The sequence below is a fragment of the Salvelinus namaycush genome, chromosome 40, assembly GCF_016432855.1.
Source record: "Salvelinus namaycush isolate Seneca chromosome 40, SaNama_1.0, whole genome shotgun sequence".
NCBI classification, from domain to species: Eukaryota; Metazoa; Chordata; class Actinopteri; order Salmoniformes; family Salmonidae; genus Salvelinus; species Salvelinus namaycush.
In genome coordinates, this window is record NC_052346.1 from 6,703,928 (window position 1) to 6,724,533 (window position 20,606).

Genomic DNA, 20,606 nt, shown 5'->3' on the forward strand with positions numbered 1-20,606 from the left:
TTCATCACTATTGTTGTGCTCGGTGGTATTCAGCGTAAGCGCGTCTGAACACACATCACCCGTCAAGTGTCTAGTGAGCGGGTTTTGACAGAGGACGAGAAACTGTAGATTGATCAAGCTGTGAGAAGCACAATTCCTTTTTGGTTGCCCCAGATACTGTAAGTACCGGCATCTTATATTATGTATTGTATACGAGATCAGTCATGTTTTATTCTATTATCCTACGTAGGCTATAGTTTACCGTCTACATATCTATTCAAATAGCCATTCTGGTTAATTGCAGTAGCCTAGGCTACACGCTTTGTTTATATTAATGCCCTTTAATAAATTGCATAACCCCCCCAAAACCTTCTGAGTGTATTTTGGATTTCACATCGCATGCAGTGTTAAGGTAGCTATTCCCATCACGACAGAGATAGCATCCCCTAGCATCACCATGGGGATCATTCGGCCTATATTCCAAATAAAACAACTGTTAGGCCTATTAGAAACTTTCAGTCAAATCTCTGTGATCATGGGATGGATAAAATGTTATTTGAAAGGAACCTTGCTACAGCTCTTCATCACACAACAGTTCTCTGATACCAGAAGAGGTCCCAATTATTAGGCTAAATGGCAATTGCATCTGTAGTTTGACTTTCCATAAGGGCATTCTATACATGGTACAGCAGGTGTGGACAAGGGCATACAAGTTCACATTTCCCTAAATAGGCTACAGTCCTGTATACAACCATGACTAGGATGCTAAGTTATTGGGGGAAAAAACTCCCAAGTTATTGGGGGAAAAATGTTTTATTGTCACATACACCAGATAGGTGCAGTAAAATGTGTTGTTTTAGGTCAGCCATAGTAGTATGGCGCCCCTGGAGCAAATTACGATGAAGTGCCTTGCTCAAGGGCACAGCGACAGATTTTTCACCTTGTAGCATGGGGATTCAAATCAGCAACCTTTCTGTTACTGGCCCAACGCTCTACTGCTAGGCTACAATCCACTCTGTAGTCTAAAAGTGATTGCTGTCCCTTAGAAAGAAACCTCTCCCACATGTGTTTGTCATAACCACATGTTTTATCAGTAAACATAGGTAAAATGTGTTATTACTAATGTAGGCTATAGCATGTATAACTGCTGAATGCCTATTCTCTTTGGTCCAGGAGCATTTTATTTTATTCAAACACTTTTTTTCTCTGTTATTTAAACACTTTTTGGTTTCATTCCCTATTAAGTTCAATGTGTAGTACATTGAAATGAATCTATTACACTTTCTCCATTTCCCTATAACCAAAAACATGATTGGCTTAGATTGGTTTAAAGTAGGAAATTAAGACATCACAATACGGCAAATAGTTTCACAAAGCACCATTGGACAAAAATGTATGTCCTCTCAGTCAGTCAACCTATTGGCCTTTTGACGGTTAGTGGTTGGTGCCTAGGGCTCCAAACATCCTCAATTGACTTATTGGGTGTTTCAATGTGTTACCAAGGTCAGTGCTCTATGCAACTGTGTGCGTTTATAAACTTGGTTGAGTCTCTGGTTGTTGTGTAGAATAGTTCAATTGCTTTTATTCTTGCTTTTATTAAATTGCATCTTTTATTATTTATCGTTTCAGGAATGAGATTTATCTTTGTTGTTTTACGTCAATAGATCTTTGATGAGGTATTCACTTTGAGCATAAATATGATATTTTGATGAATAATACTGGGATCACAGATCACTGGAAACAATGCCATTAAAGATGTTTGTGATAAAAAAATAGTTAATTGATCAAATTCTTTAATTTATTCATCTTTGTTTATTGTAGATTGAAATTGTATTTCATTTTTTTTGTTGATAGGGAGTAATGCTGAGACCAAGGTCTCTTTTACAGCTGAGCCCTGTATACACAGCAATATACACATCAATATACACTATACACATCAATATTCACATCAATGCACGAAAAGCAAAACACAAATCATAGAAAACAAAAAAATTATTCAATAAAAAGGTCCACAATTGGGCCTCCCGGGTGGCGCAGTGGTCTAGGGCACTGCATCGCAGTGCTAACTGCGCCACCAGAGTCTCTGGGTTCGCGCCCAGGCTCTGTCGCAGCCGGCCGCGACCGGGAGGTCCGTGGGGCGACACACAATTGGCATAGCGTCGTCCGGGTTAGGGAGGGTTTGGCCGGTAGGGATATCCTTGTCTCATCGCGCTCCAGCGACTCCTGTGGCGGGCCGGGCGCAGTGCGCGCTAACCAAGGGGGCCAGGTACACAGTGTTTCCTCCGACACATTGGTGCAGCTGGCTTCCGGGTTGGAGGCGCGCTGTGTTAAGAAGCAGTGCGGCTTGGTTGGGTTGTGCTTCGGAGGACGCATGGCTTTCGACCTTCGTCTCTCCCGAGCCCGTACGGGAGTTGTAGCGATGAGACAAGATAGTAATTACTAGCGATTGGATACCACGAAAATTGGGGAGAAAATGGGATAAAATTTATTTAAAAAAAAAAATAATAATAAAAAAGGTCCACAATTAGCCTTTTGAATTACACTAGAGGCACAAATTCATAACATTTTGGAGAGCCTTGGAGATTTGAACGTTTGATAAAAATAATAATATATATATTAGAGACTATAGACTACCTATTTTAGTTCGAAAACATGTTTTGAAAAGTGCTCAAGCTCTCCATCGATAGGCACGGAGATGGCCAGCGAAAAAGTCCCCTCCACCTACATTCGAGAGGCCTTTTCTGTGATTCTATAAGCCCCTTTAAAGCAGACTAGTGGCTTCAAATGAGTGAGCAGAAGGATGCTATGGCTAGTCTGGCTTAGGACAAATAGGGATTAGGGGAGGGGAGAGTGTAGTCAGAACTAGAGGCTATGGATTTAAGGGGAACTTGTTGTGAAGCCTCTCCATCAGTTAATGTGTCTCTCTGACCTTTAACCTCCAGAGTGCGCCATTTCTAGTCCTCATCATTATAATGAGACTATCCCTAATATGGGGACCTGCTACTGTGCTGTATAAAACGTTCTCATGGAACAGACATGGAGGAGAAATTATTATTCACGTTGCTGGACATTTGTGCGATTTTTAGGGAGACAACAATACATTTGTCTTGGATGGTGTTATTAGTTGATGCCCCAATAATGCAGAACACATGTACTGTAGCTATTTACAGCTTAAAGACCATGGCTTTTATACAGTAAATTAATAAAGTCCCCATTAGTGCTGGGAATTTCCAGGGACCTCACGATACGATATTATCACAATATTTACAGTATGTGCCGGTATGATATGTATTGCAATTATCACGATTCTACGTGTTGTAATTTTATTGCAATTCGATGTTCCAGAACATATTGCTCACCATATGTCTGCTACAGAGGGACAAGAGAGACCCACGAGAACATTTGTTTTGATCAATCATGGAAATAAAAGTGCTGAAAACAAATGGGCTCCCTATTTAAAAAGAAGATGGGGAATCAAGCTATACTGGAGATTTGGTGCAGGTACAGCAAACTAGCGTAACACTTATATCGCGATATTGTCACAACGATACGATACATCATCAAAAAGAATATCCCGAAATGTAACCATATCGATTTTTTCTCTCTCCACATCACCCATAACAGTTAGAATAACTGATTATAATGCACCACAGCGTTTGTAATGGTCTGAGCGTAATGTATATTTTCTCTTTATGCCCTGGCATAATGTGCTCTCATGTCAAGTGAATAAAGGTGATATTGTGTGCCTGAGGAAAACATTACGACTGGTCAAATGACTGTAGCATTACGTGAGGACATTGACATGGAGTGATAACAAGTTTTTCATGCTGTTCTTAGGTCCGTTTTGCTGAAGTCACGGATGTATTTATAGCTGTTGAGAGTGAGGCGACTTGGGGCTTTTTATCATAGGCAAGTCAGCCCATTGTAACCTTTCAACAGTCTTGCTGATTTGAGGGTGAGGCCAGGCATGGCACACACACATTAATGGACACACACGCACACACACACACACACACACACAGCAGCGAGCAGTAAAACGTGATGAAGAAGAAAAGCTGTGTTGTTTTCCACTCTGTCACACTCATTGTGACATTTAAATGGCAGGAAATGATTTGTGAGAACAGAACAGTGAATCCTTTGTAATTACTGATAAGAGCCGGGGTTTTTTTTTTTACGAAGGAAAATTCTCTGTCAAACTTGGATCGATTTTTTTTGGGGGGGGGAATGTAGGCCTAGGGCTACGACTATGAATTTCAATGTGGTCATATTTCTTAGCATCAGGCAAGAGTGTTATAGGCTTCTTCCAATTATTTCTCCTAGTCTTTTATAGGGATATAAGGCAACTTTCGCACTTTCAGTGTTGTACGCTGTTAATAATATAATATATAATAGTACTATAATCAAGGTGACTTGTTTTCTCTCCATTTAATTGTAATTGGGGATTTGTGGGTGTGAGTTAGTGCTGGTGACAACAACAGAACTGTTGTTAAGGAATCAATTTAAGCCTCATAGAGATTAGTGTCGCTTGTTAGCATATTAGCCTGTCTGCCTTGTTTTACAGCCGTAATAATGTACAAATAGAGTTGCTTATCTGCAGGGCTGTACTGTGCGGTTCCACTGCATGGCTCACTACCTCTTTCTATAACGATTCAAATGGGCCTCCATTATACCGTCTCTTAAATTCAATTTATTGGCTTTATTGGCATGGGAAACATATGTCTACATTGCCAAAGCAAGTGAAATAGATAATAAACAATAAAAAAATGTACTGTAAACATTTCACTTACAAAAGTTCCAAAAGAATAAAGACATTTCAAATGTCATATTATGTATATATACAGTGTTGTAATGAGGTACAATTAGTTAAAGTACAAAAGGGAAAATAAATAAACATAAATATGGGTTGTGTTTACAATGGTGTTTGTTCTTCACTGGTTTCCCTTTTCTTGTGGCAACAGGTCACACATCTTGCTGCTGTGATGGCACACTGTGGTATTTCACCCTGTAGATATGGGAGTTTATCAAAATCTGATTTGTTTTCGAATTCTTTGTGGGTCTGTGTAATCTGCGGGAAATATGTGTCTCTAATATGGTCATACATTTGGCAGGAGGTTAGGAAGTGCAGCTCAGTTTCCACCTCATTTTGTGGGCAGTGTGCACATAGCCTGTCTTCTCTTGAGAGCCAGGTCTGCTTTTGGCGGCCTTTCTCAATAGCAAGGCTATGCTCACTGAGTCTGCACATAATTTTGGGTCAGTCACAGTGGTCAGGTATTCTGCCACTGTGCACTCTCTGTTTAGGGCCAAATAGCATTCTAGTTTGCTCTGTTTTTTTGTAAATTCTTTCCAATGTGTCAAGTAATTTTATTTTTGTTTTCTCATGATTTGGTTGGATCTAATTGTGTTGCTGTCCTGGAGCTCTGTGGGGTCTATTTGTGTTTGTGAACTGAGCCCCAGGACCAGCTTGCTCAGGGGACTCTTCTCCAGGTTCATTTCTCCATCTATCCTCCCCTCTCTCTCTCTTTCCTCTTTTTTTATCTATCCTCCCCTCTATTTATCCTTCCCTCTACCTTTCTCCCTCTACCTTTCTCCATCTTTCCTCCTCTCTCTCTCTCTCTCTCTCTCTCTCTCTCTCTCTCTCTCTCTCTCTCTCTCTCTCTCTCTCTCTCTCTCTCTCTCTCTCTCTCTCTCTCTCTCTCTCTCTCTCTCTCTCTCTCTCTCTCTCTCTCTCTCTCTCTCTCTCTCTCTCTCTCTCTCTCTCTCTCTCTCTCTATGGCTCTGTCTCCCTTCCCCCCTCTCTCTATATATCTATCCTCTGTCTGTCTGTCTCTCTCTCCTCCCCCCCTCTCTATCTCTCTCTCTAGCTAGCTATATATCCCCTCTCTCGCTCCCTCTCTCTGTCTATCTATCTCCCCTTTCTCTCTCTTTCTCTCGCTCTCTCTATCTATCATCCCCTCTCTCTCTCTCTCTACGCTTGTCTCTATCTATCGTTACCTCTCTCTCTCTCGCTCAATCTGTCCTCTCCTCTCTCTCTCGCTATCTATCCTCCTCTCCTTTTTCTCAGATAAACACCATCACTGCCACTGCAAAGAGAGAATGCCATCACTTCACTTATTCAAAGTGATAGTAGCCACTTTGTTCTATTGCTATCTGTGGAATATCTATGATCGTATATGGCTGTCATGTTAACAGGTTATGAGAGGAAGGTACAGATGTCCATTGGTCTGTGACATTTTAGTAGGGTTTTTCTAAGATGACCAACTGGCTAGTATAACAAAGTATCATCAGTGCTGTGGACGGTGGTCGAGACAGAACTTAAGACAGTGTGATTACGTAACCCTCTAAGGACACGAGCAGTGTAGACCTCCCAACCTCTTGCCCTTCACCAGAGAGTTTCTCTCCACTGCAGCAAAGAAAAGAGCGGTGCTTTTGTCCCTTCCCAGCCCTTGGACTCTCAGCCTTGTCATCAATATAACACAGCCTCTCTCTTTTATCCCTCCCTGAGCTTCTGTCCAGTGTCCTCTCTCACCTTTCTACTCAAGTCCCTCTTTATACTCATGTAGGCCTAGCTATGGGTACTAGCTACGGTACTAGCTACGTGTACTAGCTATGGTACTAGCTATGGGTACTAGCTACTGGTACTAGCTATGGGTACTAGCTACGGTACTAGCTATTGGTACTAGCTACGGGTACTAGCTACGGGTACTAGCTACTGGTACTAGCTATGGGTACTAGCTACAGTACTAGCTATTGGTACTAGCTACGGGTACTAGCTATGGGTACTAGCTATGGGTACTAGCTATGGGTACTAGCTATGGGTACTAGCTACGGGTACTAGCTACGGGTACTAGCTATGGGTACTAGCTATGGGTGCTCGATGGGCAAAACGTTTCAAATCAAATGTTATTGGTCACATACACATATTTAGCAGATGTTATTGCTGGTGTAGTGAAATGCTTGTTTTTTTCCATGCCATCTAGATTACTGAAAGGCAAAATTATTCTGTTATATATTCTAAACAAACTGCTTCGCTATTCCGGTCCCCTTGACTTCATTAACTAACGCGAGAGAGGGCTCTCCTCTATTTGAGGCTATCACATAGGCTAATATTAGTTCTCTGTAGTAACACACACGTAGGCGCAGAGCTACCGAATGACTGACTGACTGACTGACTGACGGACGGCTGAGTTGATCCTGTAATTCTCTGCCAGGCTACACAGCCCGTGGGTCTTTTAAAAAGACGTTGAATTTCAAGTAACCTTGGAAATATTACACTGGAAATGATTGGAAAACACCTCGATCCACAGGGGCTATTGTTCGTTGTGTGAGTGAATAATAGAAGTGACTGTGTAGTACGTTTTGCCCACTGTTCTCCTCTTGGTTGAGGACTGGAGTACTGCAGACAGTCACAAGTTCATTTGGGTTTGAGAGGCCTCTCTCCCCGAAGGCTGGTTGTGGTCCCACTCTTCCCTCCCTGTCGATCTCTCCATTCCGCCTTCATCGCTCTCCAACACTCTAATCAACTGGGGTACAAAGGACACTGGTTCATTACTAGATTCCTAAATGTTGTCCCTGCCTGCTGGAGATGCATGGCCAGAGCCAAGAAACCACAGGATGCCTTTTATGCTGTTTCAATAGACAGGATCTCCCTGTATCTCTCATTTGACCACCACTGTTATTACCAAACCAGCACCAGCTACAGACAACAAATATCATGCCATCAGTACGTCATTACAGTCGTTCAGTGGGTAAACATAGGCTAGACATTATCCCCTTCGCATCGTTGTTATTTTTGGCTAGGGGGAACTAATATGTTCAGTTTCGATATCATGCATGCATAATCTGATCTCCTTCACATAATGAGACAAGCAAAGGAGTGTCCAAATGAGTGTCCCGCGTCACCTCTTCCCTCCTCCCCCCCTGTAACACGGAGCCAGTGCTCTTCACTTCCCGTCTGTCCCCTGTGTTATTATTCTAACACAGGGGTCGTGCCCGCGTTGGTAATATGGTGCTGTGGTCCTTTAATGATTCATAACCGGTCTCTTTAATAGAGATAGTGAACAGGCCGGAAGACTGTGTGTTCGTGCGTACGAGCGAGCGAACAGGCCAGGAGACACGGGGCTCATTAAACAGGTCCGACACACACCTCTCAGATCAACACTGTGTGATTCCCTAGCATCTCAGCAGGTGTTCCTCACACTGTTTGTGTATGTGCGTGCATGCCATTGTGTTTGTTTGTGATGGGAGTGTGAATAAGAATAAACAGTGCAAGACATGCATGTGAAAAGTCCTGCTATCTGTATACTGTATATCACGTGTGGTGTGAAGCTGTTAGCAAATGATCCGCAGTATGGTCTCCCTACAATTCAGTCTCAGCAGTCTGGTCTGGCCTCTCTCTCTCTCTTTTTCTCTCTCTCTCTCTCTCTCTCCCTCCCTCTCTCGCTCCTGTCTCCACCCCTGTCTTTTCCTCCCTCTCTCTCTCCCTCCCTCCCTCTCTCTCTCTCTCTGTCTCTCTTTACCCCTCCGCAGCGCTGACTGAGAAGATGAAGTATTATAGGCTAGGCCAGCCGGATCCTCTGTGACAGGGGGAGAGCGATGCCCCCCTGTTCTGTACAGCTCGCGCCCCTGCACTTGTAGCCATTCAGCCTCAATGAATTATATATGATGTTGGGGTGGTATTAATAAGGCCTTTGAGTCTGTGGCAGGCAGCTTGTCTGGCCCTCCTGTTTCAAACAGACAGCGTATGGTATCAGAGGACATGTTGGTTGATGTATCCCCATTACAGGGAGATGAATGGCTGATAAGACACCACCATCTACACTCTTAGATAAAAGGGTTCCAAAAGGGTTCTTCGGCTGTCCCCATAGGGTAACCCTTTTTGGTTCCAGGGAGAACCCGTTTGGGTTCCACCTAGAAGCTTCTGTTCAAAGGGTCCTACATACCCAAAAGGGTTCTACCTGGAACCAAAAGGGTTATTCAAATGGTTCTCCTTTGGGGACACCCGAAGAACCCTTTTTAGGTTCCAGATAGCACCTTTTGTTCTAAGAGTGAACCTCTGAGACTGGTTCCGCTCGAGGTTTCTTCCTTCCTTGCCGCTGTGCTAGCGCAGGGCTACATCCATCATGCTCAGTTAGAGAGCGGTGGAGGGATGTAGGTCACCGTGACCGGGACTGTACCGTGGGACTGGTGCAGTGTCGTCACCGCTGCAGGTCAGGTTGAGTGCTCAGCTGGCGTATCCGTTTCCTGGGAGGGAATCAGCCAGGAAACCCCCTACCTCCACCATAGAGCCACGGAAGGTGATTGACTGACACAGTAGCACTACCAGAAAAGTTAGGCAACACCCTCTCATTGGCTCCAATGCAATACATGTAATAAATAACAATCAACGTTTGGACAGCGAAGCTGCCTTCATCAGGGCTTCATCACGGTCCCATCACCAGCCAGTCTGATTGGGCTTGCTGCTCAACAAGGTAGAACATTGGTATTTTGTTTGTCACTAGTCTGACCCGTCAGCGCTGTACTGGTGCTGGGCATCACGTGGGCAAAGAGAGTAGTAGACCCACTGGACTTGGCGATTGTGTGTCTGTCTTTCTGGTTGTTGTATGTCCATCAAATCCTAATCTGGACCTGGAAGTCAGTTCCACTGCTTTTTTTCATTCTTCCCCTCTAATCAGGGACTCATTTAGACCTGGGACACCAGGTGGGTGCAATTAATGATCAGGTAGAACAGAAAGCCAGCCGTACTTCGGTCCTCCAGGGTACGATGTGAATACACCTGCAGTAGGTCTTCTATGTGGTGATGAGCAATGTTCCCTCTAAAGTGCTCGCAGTAGCCCCGAGACTGCCCTGCAGTAGAAATATCAGCAGCAGGAGATTGAACTTTTACCCTGTGACATGCTGACCACACGACGCGAGCGTCGCAAAAGGAATGTACACGTACATGTTATGCGCTTGTTTTGAGATCGGAGCGAGAGCTGCATGTAGCCACGTGCACATTTAGTTTATCCTATGCTAGTTAGTGAGTGATTAGCCCAGTTATGGATCATTTGTAGTCAGCAATAGAGGAGTGATTGCTTTCCTACAAGAGCACAAAATGTGTACAGTGCTAGACATTTTTGAAAACAGCTTATATTTGTCTTAAAAGGGGGTAGTGTTGTATTTTGAGGCAGGCTAGAATAAGCTAAGAGGGTAGCATCATTTGTCTGATTCTCTGTAATAACGGTCAAGTGGTTTGTTGCATCAAACGACACAACAACATTTTCAGTCACCTCCTTGTCTGAAGGACAAATGGATAAACAGGTTCATGTCAAAGCCCAGCATGTTTTTTTCCCCCAAAGCCTCATGGAATGTAGGCCCACATTGAACACCACACGTTGGTTGCTACTGTAGTCTGAATGATAGAACAGCTATTTCCAAGTTATGGGAAGCATTTTCTCCATTGTTTTTGATGGTAGGCCACTCTGGTAGGCCTACATTATGATCAAGTAGCCACAGTAGCCTACTTGGCCACTGTCAAAACTGTAACTTAAAGCGGTTACAGCCTCAGTGTTCACAGTAAACACACACTGGAATTTGCACAGAATTTTCACAACGTTCAAGTTTGCGCTCAGCAGACCTGAAATATGCTCAGTGCCGGGAAAAATTTGAGGGAACATTGGTGATGAGAGTGTCCATCCTGTCCGAAGTGGTTATTTTAGTCCCACTCTACAGACCTGCACTCTCCCTAGTCCCTCTGTCGAGGGGGACGTGAAGTGGCCAGCAGAGTTATCAGAGTATTAGCCTGGCACTATTATCTCATTACCATGCCCCACTTTACCAATCTGTATTAAAACCCTCTTTGACAAACTGAGCTGAGTGAGCCTGGCCACCATGCTTCAGGGCACTACAGACGACCGAGGTTATACCCAGGATTCCCATTGATCTTTGAGTTCTCGTACAGATGTAGGATCTTAATTTGATCCCTCTTTTGTTGCTGAGTATTTTCCTGCAGCAGGAAATGCAAACTTGCCCTAACAAAAAATTGATCAACCCCTACAATAAATGTCAATTCATTATAATTCACATAATAATTCACAGTTCCTGTTGCTGCAGGATTATTTTCCTGCTGTAGCAAACTGGCTCAAATTAAGATCCTACATTTGTATAGGTCAGTGGCTCTAGTTTAGTTGGCTACTAATGCCGTTTACTTAACATTGCTGTGTTGCTCTTTTACAGGGATGAACTGAACTGGCAGAACAGTGCGTAAACTGATTGATGACCCTTGACCCTGATCTACTTCCTGCTTCTCTTCTCCAAGATACTGTGAGTAACTAAGATACCATCTGTGGCTTTATGAAGGCTTTTCAGGCCATCAAAATAGAATTCATAACAGTTATTTTCTCTGGTTCAGACTGTAGCAGTAAGATGGAATGGTGTTTGGTTGGAGATGCTTAGTTCTAGTTACATAATGTCTGTGGCAAGTGCGTACATTTCAGAATGGAGTTCTGTAATTCCATTGTAACTCAACACTCATTGAATAATTGTTGAGGATCTGTTGAAGAGATCGTTTTCCTGTGATGAACTGAAGAAATCCCTGCTTTTTTGGTTGATGAGAATGTGCCGTCACACAGGGGTTACTTTGATGATGGCCCCCCACGTGACCAGGGTTCCTCTACTCACACACAGGGGCCTTGAGGGCTACCAGTGGTCAGAGAAGCCTCGTATCCCTGTCTCCTTAGTCAGACCAGTGGGACTCAGATGAGAGGGGGAATAGGACACATGGCAGTGTAGCGTGCAGCGCTGCTCAGCCCTGTGGGAGAAGGCTAGACTTGCTGAGTCAAACCCCCGTCCCCCTGTCCTCTACCTCCCTTCCCCGATTTGGATGGCGCTGAATCATTGCGCCGCACCCCTAGCCCTCTGGAGGGAAGGAGAAAGGGACGGAGGACAGGAGTTTTCGTGTGTGTGTGTGTGTGTGTGTGTGTGTGTGTGCGCTGTGTTATGTTACTCGGTGGTGGCCTGAGTCATTATTCTCCACCAACACGCTAACCTGACCGGTCACATTCTCTGGCCGGCTCTGACCTCCAGCTGAAAACGTCGCAGTACAACAAAGGGACCTCGCCTCATGACGTGGCTGTGAGTTATCAGTCATTTTGGGTAAAGCATCCAGCTAAAACGAATAACCAAATTCTATAGTACGGTAACGTAACCGAAGTTGCGAAGACAAACTGTTTACAAAAGTAGCAATTTGCTTACCGCACATGTCAGTGTCCCGTACAATCATCCTCGAAGAGTGTTGATAGCTTTCTTTTACTGAATGAGGCTAGAAATCTGAGCAAGTCACCACCCATCCATACCAGGTGTTGCTTAAATGCATGTTTTTCTTCCTTCCTGGTGAGAATTGTGATGAGTGTAGAACACCCTCTGCAGCTTAAGTGCTGTGCTTAACTGCCTATGAAACGTATTTCATCTTCCGAGGGGTGGGTTCTCATTTTCATTTGGCTACTGCCAGATAACTCAAGGCCATTGGGTGTAAGAACAGGAAGTGCCTCAGGTATCCTCGTGTCGAAGCCACTGATTGGCTAACTGATATCCCTCTCTGTGTAATATAGGCCTGCACAGTCGTTAGTAATAAAGCTCTCTACTGTCTACAATCGTTAGTTCAACGTTCTAATCACGTTGGTTATTGAAAAAACGACTAGCTGGAGCTCATCTGAGCGGTTGGCTTCGGACGCCGTCACCCACTAGTACTTAATGCTGATTGTTACGGTTCCGACTCACTACAGGCTGTCTGGCGCGAACAGTACGGATGCTTCTCAGTTTTATCTTCGTCACCATCACACATAGTATTAACACACACACACACACACACACACACACACACACACACACACACTCTTTAGTTATTTAGGATTCAACTGGTGATACTCAGAATGTCTTGTGTTTTTTCTTGGATGCACGCACAATGTTCCTAGAGTAAATAGTAAACTTGGTCGTCAGCCAAAACGTGCGTCTTCTTCTTGGAACAACACTCTGAGCTAGAGTGGGCGAAGCCATTGTCCAAATGTCCATTCAAGCACTCTGATTGGCTGTAAGGAAGGGCCTTTTTTTTTTTTTTTTTATACTGTTATACACAAATAAAGCCCTTTTCCAGGTAAACAAACACAGAACAGGGATCAATAAATCCAAGCCCTCTCACATCAGCACAGTCGTGAAGAAGGCACGGCAGTGCCTCTTCCCCCTTAGATCCTTAGGAACTTTTACAGCTGCACCATCGAGAGCATCCTGACTGGTTATATCACTATCTGGTATGACAACTGCGCCGCCCTCGACCGGAAGACCCTACAGAGGGTGGTGCGGACAGCCCAGCGCATCACTGGGGGTGAGCTCCCAGCCATCCAGGACGTACATGTCAGGTGGTGTCTGAGATAGGCCTGAAAAATTGCAAAAGATTCCAGCCACCAGAGACATGGACTGTTCTCCATGCTCCTGTCCGGCAGGCGGTACCGGTGCATCAAGGCTCTAAACATCTTCTATCTCCTGGTCATCGGCTAACAACTACTGCTCCCCCTCACACCTAAGCTGCTGCTAAAATGATTATTGATTACATTTATTCCTACCGCTACGCTGCTGTTCATTGATTATTGATTGACATTACCATTAGTATCTATCTATTTATCCTGCTTCTGGTCACTATTACTACTGTTTACATGTATATATTACCATTAATATAGTACCATCAGTATTTATATATTCCTGCTACAAGTAACTTTTCAGCCCTGTTTACATGTATATATTACCATTAATATATTACCATCAGTATTAATATATTCCTGCTACCAGTCACTTTTCAGCCCTGTTTACATGTATATATTACCATTAATATATTATCATTAGTATTTATATATTCCTGCTACCAGTCACTTTTCAGCCCTGTTTACATGTATATCCACATATCACGTCTACACTCACATTCTTGCACACACACACACACTAACACCACAGATTAAACAATGAGCCAGATATTTCACCAGATGTACAGTACCAGTCAAAAGTTTGGACACACCTACTCATTCCAGGGTTTTTCTTTATTTTTTGCTATTTTCTACGTTGTAGAATAATAGTGAAGACATCAGCACTATGAAATAACACATATGGAATCATGTAGTAACCAAAAAAGTGTTAAACAAATATAAATATATTTGAGATTTGAGATTCTTCAAAGTAGCCACCGTTTGCCTTGATGTCAGCTTTGTACACTCTTGGCATTCTCTCAACCAGCTTCATGAGGTAGTCACCTGGAATGCATTTCAATTAACAGGTGTGCCTTGTTAAAAGTGACTTTGTGAAATTTCTTTCCTTAATGCCTTTGAGCCAATCAGTTGTGTTGTGACAAGGTAATGGTGCTATACAGAAGATATAAAGACCAAGTCCATATTATGGCAAGAACAGCTCAAATAAGCAAAGAGAAACGACAGTCCATCATTACTTTAAGACATGAAGATCAGTCAATCCGGAAAATTTCATGAACTTTGAATGTTTCTTCAAGTGCAGTTGCAAAAACCATCAAGCGCTATGATGAAACTGACTCTCATGAGGACCGCCACAGGAAAAAAAGACCCAAAGTTACCTCGGCTGCAGAGAATAAGAGTTCAAGTAACAGACAAATCTCAACATCAACTGTTCAGAGGCGACTGCGTGAATCAGGCCTTCATGGTCGAATTGCTGCAAAGAAACCACTACTAAAGAACACCAATAATAATAAGAGACTTGCTTGGGCCAAGAAACTCGAGCAATGGACATTAGACCGGTGGAAATCTGTCCTTTGGTCTAATGAGTCCAAATTTGAGATTTTTGGTTCCAACCACTGTGTCTTTGTGAGACGCAGAGTAGGTGTATGGATGATCTCCGCATGTGTGGTTCCCACCGTGAAGCATGGAGGAGGAGGTGTGATGGAGTGGGGGTGCTTTTCTGGTGACACTGTCTGTGATTTATTTAGAATTCAAGGCACACTTAACCAGCATGGCTACCACAGCATTCTGCAGCGATGCGCCATCCCATCTGGTTTGCCCATTTGGTTTGCTCTTAGTGGGACTATCATTTGTTTTTCAACATGACAATGACCCAAAACACACCTCCAGGCTGTGTAAGGGCTATTTGACCAAGAAAGAGAATGATGGATTGCTGCATCAGATGACCTGGCCTCCACAATCACCCAACCTCAACCCAATTAAGATGGTTTGGGATGAGTTGGGCAGCCAACAAGTGCTCAGCGTATGTAGGAAGTCCTTCAAGACTGTTGGAAAAGCATTCCAGGTGAAGCTGGTTGAGAGAATGCCAAGAGTGTGCAAAGCTGTCATCAAGGCAAAGGGTGGCTACTTTGAATAATCTCAAATCTCAAATATATTTTGATTTGTTTAACACTTTTTATTGTCACTACATGATGTGTTATTTTATAGTTTTGATATCTTCACTATTATTCTACAATGTAGAAAATAGTAAAATAAAGAAAAACCCTTGAATGAGTAGTTCTGTCCAAACTTTTGACTGGTACAGTGTAGATGTGAAGCATCCGGTTGGCGTTTCCTCTCACTACCATATATGGCAGTGAGAGGAAACCCAGTGCCCGGCCGTGGGAGAAGATGGAACGAGATGGATTTTGACATTCTGTTCATTTACTCATCGATGAAACATTTGATCTCAATACAATTTTCTCTTCCCACAACTACAATCTGTTACAAACAGAGTGAACAAAGTTTTAAGTTACCCTTTGCCAAAGTTTCCAAAAATTGCAAAGGCAAATTGAGTTATTGCACACGTGCACTTCCTATATTCCCCAATGGAAATATGTAAATACACGCTAGAACACGCCAATATGATACCCACCTCTTTGCTTGTTCTGCCTACTATGGCTCATTTGTTCCCATTTGAAACGACAGGCTGTGGTCTATCTTGGTTTAGTTATAAAAAAATATTTGCTAACACCCACCACGTACACTTCCATACATACAGACACTCACCACCACGCACACACCCACACCCACCACTTATGCTACTGTCATACTGTTTACTATTATTATTATTATGAGTGTTATTATTATTATCATTTATTCTGCTACCAGTCACTTTCTCCTAATCCCTACCTACAGTTGAAGTCGGAAGTTTACACACACTTAGGTTGGAGTCATTAAAACTCGTTTTTCAACCACTCCACACATTTCTTGTTCACAAACTATAGTTTTGGCAAGTCGGTTAGGACATCTACTTTGTGCATGACACAAGACATTTTTCCAACAATTGTTTACAGACAGATTATTTCACTTATAATTCACTGTATCACAATTCCAGTGGGTCAGAAGTTTACATACACTACGTTGACTGTGCCTTTAAACAGCTTGGAAAATTCCAGAAATGATGTCATGGTTTTAGAAGCTTCTGATAGGCTAATTGACATCATTTGAGTCAATTGGAGGTGTACCTGTGGATGTATTTCAAGGCCAACCTTCAAACTCAGTGCCTCTTTGCTTGACATCATGGGAAAATCAAAAGAAATCAGCCAAGACCTCAGAAAAAAAATAATTTTACACCTCCGGTCTGGTTCATCCTTGGGAGCAATTTACAAATGCCTGAAGGTACCACGCTCATCTGTACAAACAATAGTACGCAAATATATACACCATGGGACCAAGCAGCCGTCATACCGCTCAGGAAGGAGACGCGTTCTGTCTCCTAGAGATGAATGTACTTTGGTGCGAAAAGTGCAAATCAATCCCAGAACAACAGCAAAGGACCTTGTGAAGATGCTGGAGGAAACAGGTACAAAAGTATCTATATCCACAGTAAAACGAGTCCTATATCGACATAACCTGAAAGGCCCCTCAGCAAGGAAGAAGCCACTGCTCCAAAACCGCCATAAAAAAGCCAGACTACGGTTTGCAACTGCACGTGGGGACAAAGATCATACTTTTTGGAGAAATGTCCTCTGGTCTGATGAAACAAAAATAGAACTGTTTGGCCATAATGACCATCATTATGTTTGGAGGAAAAAGTGGGACGCTTGCAAGCCGAAGAACACCATCCCAACCGTGAAGCACAGGGGTTGCAGCATCATGTTGTGGGTGTGCTTTGCTGCAGGAGGGGCTGGTGCACTTCACAAAATAGATGGCATCAAGAGGGAGGAAAATTATGTGGATATATTGAAGCAACATCTCAAGACATCAGTCAGGAAGTTAAAGCTTGGTCACAAATGGGTCTTCCAAATGGACAATGACCCCAAGCATACTTCCAAAGTTGCGGCAAAATGGCTTAAGGACAACAAAGTCAAGGTATTGGAGTGGCCATCACAAAGCGCTGACCTCAATCCTATAGACAATTTGTGGGCAGATTCTGAAAAAGCATGTGCGAGCAAGCTCTCTCAGGAGGAATGGGACAAAATTCACCCAACTTATTGTGGGAAGCTTGTGGAAGGCTACCCAAAACATTTGACCCAAGTTAAACAATTTAAAGGCAATGCTACCAAATACTAATTCAGTGTATGTATACTTCTAAATAAAAGCTGAAATAAATCATTCTCTCTCCTATTATTCTGACATTTCACATTCTTAAAATAAAGTGGTCATCATAACTGACCTAAGACAGGGAATTTTTACTAGGATTAAATGTCAGGAATTGTGAAAAAATGAGTTTAAATGTATTTGGCTAAGGTATACGTAAACTTCCAACTTCAACTGTACTGTAGTGGAGGTGAGCTTTACACCACTCCAGCCGACTGATCTTAGGCTTGTGTGCGGCTGCTCGGCCATGGAAAGCCATTTCATGAAGCTCCCGACTAACAGTTCTTGTGCTGACGAAGCTTCCAGAAGCAGTTTGGAACTTGGTGAGTGTTGCAACTGAGGACAGACGATTTTTACGCGCTATGAGGTTCAGCACTCGGCTGTCCCGTTCTGTGAGTTTGTGTGGGCTACCACTTCGCGGCTGAGTCGTTGTCGCTCCTAGACGTTTCCACTTCACAATAACAGCACTTACAGTTGACCGTTACAGCTCTAGCAGGGCAGAAATGTGATGAACTGACTTTGATTTGATTTGTTGGAAAAGGTGTAATTCTATGACTGTGCCACGATGAAAGTCACTGAGCTCTTCAGTAAGGCCATTCTACTGCCAATGTTTCCCTATGGAGATTGCATGGGTGTGTGCTCGATTTTATACACCTGCCAGCAACGGGTGTGGCTGAAATAGCCGAATCCACTAATTTGAAGGTGTGTCGACATACTTTCGTATATACTGTATAGTGTATTTATCGTGTTTTTTATTTATAAAAATGTTCTTATAAGTTATACCTTTTGGATATTGAATACTGCACTGTTGGGTCTGGTTTGCAAGTTAGGCATTTTACTGTACTTGTGCATGTGACAAATAACACTTTTTCCCCAGCGTTTTATTTACTGCTCTGTCGGCTTTCATTTGTCCAGTAGCATGCTGGACTGGACAGGGCTGGACTGCTTTGACAGAACAGATTGAATCCTCACAAACATAACTCTCCTGTCCCTCAGGGATTGACGGTGGATCTACTTCACTGATGGGAGAGCCATTCTCCGTCTCGCTCCTCTCCCTCTCCGTCAGTGTGTCAGAGGCCTGTTTGTCTGCTGCCTCCGTTGGCACGGCCAGCCCATCCAGTGTGTATGTATGTGAAATACAGTGCAGATGTGGGCCATGGCAGCAGACAGACAGATGAAATAAATAGTAAATAGTGTCCAGAGCAGTACATTAGCAGATGTTAGCCCCTTCTTCCAGCCTGAGCTGATTCGTGTCGGGTGTGAATGCTGGCCAGACATCTGTCTGTCCCCCAGGGATTCTGCTGCTCCATTCAACCCCCTTTTCTGATTTATAACACACCACACATGGTATCTGTTCTTCATGATTTCACACTCACTCTTTATGTTTCTGCATGGTGTGTATTTTTATTAAGTGCTATTTGCACAGCTGTAGGACATTTGGGACTCCAGGTGACCCTTGGAGATGTGGTGGTGTCACCCTGGGGGTCTTTCCTGACCTGCTTGGTAGCCTAATGTACTGCCTGCTTCTACACGCGTGTCCTTGAGAGAGTGTTTCGCAGCTGTTAAGTCTGTCCAGAAGAACATTGAATTCTGCCTGCTAGAAAAGCAAAATCAAAAAGGGATACGGTCTTTATGTTTTATGGTTCTTGGTCCAGGGCCATGTTTGCATGATTGCTTAACACTCCCAGCAATGGGAGCACATCCTTTTCTAGGATTATATTCTATTGTAAATCACTTTGGATTGAAAAAAAAGGTATCTGCTAAGTGGCAAATATTTTTCTAAGTTTGGCCTCCCAGGTGGCGCAGTGGTCTAAGGCACTGCATCGCAGTGCTAGCTGTGCCACCAGAGACTCTGGGTTCGAGCCCAGGCTCTGTCGCAGCCGGCCGCGACCGGGAGGTCCATGGGGCGACGCACAATTGGCCAAGCGTCGTCCAGGTTAGGGAGGGTTTGGCTCGCAGGGAAATCCTTGTCTCATCGCGCACTAGCGACTCCTGTGGCGGGCCGGGCACAGTGCGCGCTGACCAGGTCGTCAGGTGTACGGTGTTTCCTCCGACACATTGGTGCGGCTGGCTTCTGGGTTGGATGCGCGCTGTGTTAAGAAGCAGTGCGGCTTAGTTGGGTTGTGTTTCGGAGGACGCTTGGCTCTCAACCTTCGTCTCTCCTGAGCCCGTACGGGAGTTGTAGCGATAAGACGAGACAGTAACTACTAACAATTGGATACCACGAAATTGGTATATATATATATTTTTTTTTAAGTTAAAGGCTCTATTTGTTTGTGTACTTAATTTGATCTCTCTGTTGTTGCTGAGAATTTTCCCGCACAGCAGAAAATGCAAATTTGTAGTGTGTTAGAGTTTTAAAAAGGCTTCTAAAGTTTGTAATTTCCACTTTGAAATTTCAGATTTGATTTGCTCTAAAGGAAAATGTATCAACCCCTTACAAAAATGTCCGTTAATTATAATCCACATAATAATTCACATTTCCTGTTGCTGCAGGATTATTTTCCCACTGTAGCAAACTGGCTCAAATTAAGACCCTACATCTGTAGCAAAGCAGATTTCATGACCTGGCTCTCTGACAGGGTGAAACCTCCCTTTAATTTCTCTGAGCTTTTCTCTTTACGGCCACTACGGTGAATGAGTCCCCAGAGTACGGTAGAGTTACATGGAGACCGGGACTGCTCGATGCATTGTGTCTCTTACTGCATTAGAAACCATCTGTCTCGGTGGAAGCACTGTTGTTTGTATTGACAGAAGTGAGTCAAATGACTCCAAAGGGACACTTGCCTTTTGATTTTGGTTTTGAGGAGGAGCACAAGTCAGAAGGTATTTATAAAGTGTCTCAGCGTAGGAGTGGTGCCTTTTTAGATCATAATGAATAAGATTATCTGAACAGGGGAAACCTGATCTACATCAGCAATACTCGTAGGCTGCGTTTACAAAGACAGCCCAATTCTGATTTTCTTTTTTTACACTAACCGCACTTTTGACCAATCACATCAGATCTTTTCACATCAGATCTTTTTCACAGCTGATCTGATTGGTCAAAAGACCAATTACTGAAAAAAAATAAGAATCGGGCTGCCTTTGTAAACGCAGCCT

At 43.4% G+C, this 20,606-nt stretch overlaps 1 long non-coding RNA gene across 1 annotated transcript in view; it reads left to right on the top strand.

Annotated features, from left to right (window-relative positions):
- The window catches only part of LOC120033374, a 30,985-nt gene continuing 10,379 nt past the window's right edge, over positions 1–20,606 (top strand). The window contains exons 1-2 of the long non-coding RNA XR_005473952.1: positions 1–158; positions 11,191–11,277. This is a non-coding gene — a long non-coding RNA (uncharacterized LOC120033374). The remainder of the gene's footprint in view (positions 159–11,190; positions 11,278–20,606) is intronic.